Here is a 3880-nt window from a genome sequence, read left to right on the forward strand (position 1 = left end):
TATATTCTGCAATGTTGTTAATTTGCATTCAGCAATAGTCATGCTTAATATTGATATTTGTCATACAGGCCACTTAGCTTATTAACAGTTTGTCCAGTGTCATACACCACTTTGTTCTGTGCTTCCAAGTGTTTTTACATGGCTGTCAGAAAAGCTTAGAGCTGCAATTATCTGTGTTATCACCAAAAACAAAACTGAAATTACAAGAGAACCTTAGCAAGTTTAATAAGTAGAACATTGGTAAGTATGCTCCAGCTCACTTTTGTTCTACTGAGTGCCTACAAATCCATTTGTATTTACAAAGTCCGAAGAGCCACTCACATGACCATGAAAAAGATATACAGTAACCCCGTGCTGGGTGTATCAAGGCCAGCGACCGCCATGGTAATAAATTTGTCTAAGGAAAAACGATGACAAATAAAGGCCTTTAAATGTTCCTATTTTCTCTACACGTCAAAAAGAATTGATGTCTCACCACGCAGTGCCACAAATTACCCCCAGAGAAAAACAACTCACTGCAGACAGCTGAATGTGGGGATTCCACTCCCTTAGGAGAAGTCATACTCAGACTGATAGGCCTGTGTGGAATTCAGTGAACCTGACTGCACCTTCCACCCACAGGGCTCAACTCCTTCCTTACTGGTGCAATGCAGACACCTGGGGGGAATATTCCTCGCAAGATATCTTTGACGTTTTTTCTTTTTTTTGTTTGTTTTGTGTCAAGGTCCTGCTGCCAACTCAATTACAGATGGCTTTTACACTTCAGCAACATGTCTTCTTGTTGCCCACGCTTGTGACATACAGTAAACCTTGAGGCAATATATCCTATTACCATATTTAGATTTTTCCATTTGCTATGTAGAGTCGAAGATAGACTATATCAGATCATAAAGTGAAGCTATATGCCCCCAAGCTAAGTGCCTATGAGTTTCTCGCTGTCCACAAATCCCCTCTACTCCTCATGTGTGTCCTGCAGATTGGTTTATTGCTGCACCACACTCTAGAATGGGCTTCATTAACTGATAGCAGCAGAGATGGAGACATCATAGAGACATGAGTGTGGAGAGAGGGCAGCTTGATAGAAAAGAGTTTATCTCCAGGGATACACTGCATCGGACCACCTTTTCCTGCACGTCTTAGCAGTGAGTGACACATATTTCTCTTCCTCCCATGCTGAATGAAACCATAATGATCATTAAAGAGACAGATATCCAGAGTAATTTCACTGGAAAAGGGGTTAATAGGGTTACTGATCAATACCACTGACTAAATTATCTGGCTGAGTGTTGAATTTCTGTGTTCTCACTCAACCAGTCAGTCAGTCAGTCAGTCAGTCAGTCAGTCAGTCAGTCAGTCACTCTTTAATTCTACTGGAAGCAAAACTCCCACACAACATTGATAAAGCAGCTTTATTATTCAAACATTTGGCATAGTGATATATTCATGACCTTTTCACCCCCACATTTGTTGAGTTCCTGCTCTTAGTATCGACATTTCTGCTGTTGGCATTTGAAGTGATTGCAGAGTGATTTGTGTGCCTGTGTTTTGACCCATATTAGACAGTTCTTTATCCATAAAGCACAAACTAACTAGCACAGTCTTAAACATCACAAGTGAAAATGCTTTCTAGCGTCTCATAGGTAATTTAATTTTCTACTTGAAGGTCATGACACAACTGCCATGTCACAGAGAAAAAAATACTGATACAGGAGTTCTCGAAGGATCTCTGAATCTAGATATTTTTCACTTATTTTTGATGTTTACCCCCAGTGAAGAGGTTCCCCTGTGAATTTAGATGTTTGAGGCGAAAAATGCATGTTCTAGTTGTTCTGACACATGTCGCTTTCAACCATTCTCAAAAAATGTCAGAGAATGCAAACTCAGTGCTGAACTAGTTTCAGAAGTCTGCAAGAATTCTGGGCGTGTTTTTCTTCCCTGAGGTTGAATGGCTGACTGCAGCTAATGCCATTAGTCAAAAACATTACAAAAACAGTTTAGAAATGTCGATGCTATTTACTATGATCTTTGTTTGTTCTTGCTCAAGTATTTATCTTGAATTGAATGAACATTAAAAAATGCCACATTAGAAGGATACATGCTCCCCTCCCTGCATCCCAACATACTAACATTAGTCCACACGTCCATTATTTTACACACTATATGGTATTTATGTGACTCAGTTAGTCTGCTGGGGCCATTAAAGAGGATTATTGAAGATTACCTGTGGTGTTGTTCAGCACTTACTGCATTTAAATCAAGTATTTCTACCATTGCCAGACTGTTTGAAACAGTAACCATTCAGTGTTTTTATGGAGGAGAAATTTCCAATTTATGAAGTTGCTCTTTATTGATTGTTGCAGCCTGCAGTTTTCCAGTAGAGTAGCTGATGCAGGAGGCCAATATCAGGCTGAGAAAAGGCCTGGGGAGGCTCTATTATGTTCCCAAAACCTTGGTTGCAGTTTGGAAGGGGAGAGTTCAGTTTAATTAGAGAGGCTTAATGTTGCTTTTTATGAGGCCTGTGGGGTCTGCTCTGTTCCTCTTCCTTCTGCATATTCAACATTCTGACATTATTGTTGGGAGGAACAAGAGAAAAAGCTTTGAATAATTGAGAGTTTCTTCAAAATTTCAATGTTAAAAGTATAGTGGTAAAATGTTATATTAACTGTGTTAATTGCAACAGACCAGAAAGCCAAGTTTTCTTTAGATTTGATTGTCAGTTGGCAACCAACTTTCATGTGCATTGTCTCTTTCAGCTGAGAAAATACAACTGCATGTATAGTCCTTATCTCTACTGAACAATTAGACTTTGCAGAACCAAACTTCATTCAAGTCACTCTCATTTAAAAAAAAAAAAAAAAAGACTTTTATCAGTAAACATCAACAGTTTCATTTTCTTGACAAACTCTATGATCGTCCCAAATCAAACAAACACTTGTCAACACAGCATATTAAATTTATAACCACCCCTCACAGTCATGGTATAACCCTTGGCATCATTGATGACATCAACAACAAGTGTTTGGCTGCCACCCCCCTGCAACCTCCTGGTGGTCATTGTGAGTGTGGAGGATCAAGATGCAGAGATTAAACCTTAATTTAGTGTAACTATGTCTATTTAACCAAAAATAATGATGGTAGTTGGTTTGACAGGCAGGGACTGCACAAAATTTAAACGGGGGTGCCGAGTCCGGCAGCAATACCTGTCTCACTCTCATTGACACCTAATGTAATCGTCTTTTTTTTTTTTTTAAAGAATCTTACTCTGTCTTCGCACTGAGCTTACTCACTCAATTTAAGGAATATCTGAATAAAATAGAGACTGTAAGAAACTTCTGGCTTCAGTGTCTGTCACGGTGTTTTCGTTTTTTGAAAAGAAGTAATGGTTTTCTCATAATTTGCAAATGTTTGAAGCCATGTAGAAGCCAAATTCTGGGCAGATTTTCACATTGCCATGGCAACGGCAGCTCCTGACCTGTGTGCGTGCCTAGCAACCAGATAACCAACTCTCCAAGCTCCGCTAGCTTTACATTAGCCGCATGTTAGGTCTTAAATTACATTTAGTTAGGTCTTAAATATGTAAGTCCATTTACTGCTTCCTTCGTTGCTTTTTTTTGTTTGTTTTGTTAAATGAGTGAATGAAGCTGTGACGGTGTCCGCTGAGACAGAGGAGAGGAGAAGCTACTAGCCCTCTCTCGCTGTCACTTCTAGTCGCATTGCTCTCCTCCCCAGTAATGTTAAATTTAGCACAGAAAAAAACATAATAGTGGTAATTTAAATTGCGGTTCATAGGATTTATTAACCCTCAGGGGTCCCTCTGTGCTTTTTTGGACATTTTCTTCACTTTTCTTTTTTGATTTGCTGATCATTTTGGCTGTGTTAC

Source organism: Seriola lalandi, unplaced genomic scaffold (genome assembly GCF_002814215.2).
Source record: "Seriola lalandi dorsalis isolate HSWRI2012SDOR001 ecotype SW California unplaced genomic scaffold, Sedor1 jcf7180002054758, whole genome shotgun sequence".
Taxonomy (NCBI): domain Eukaryota; kingdom Metazoa; phylum Chordata; class Actinopteri; order Carangiformes; family Carangidae; genus Seriola; species Seriola lalandi.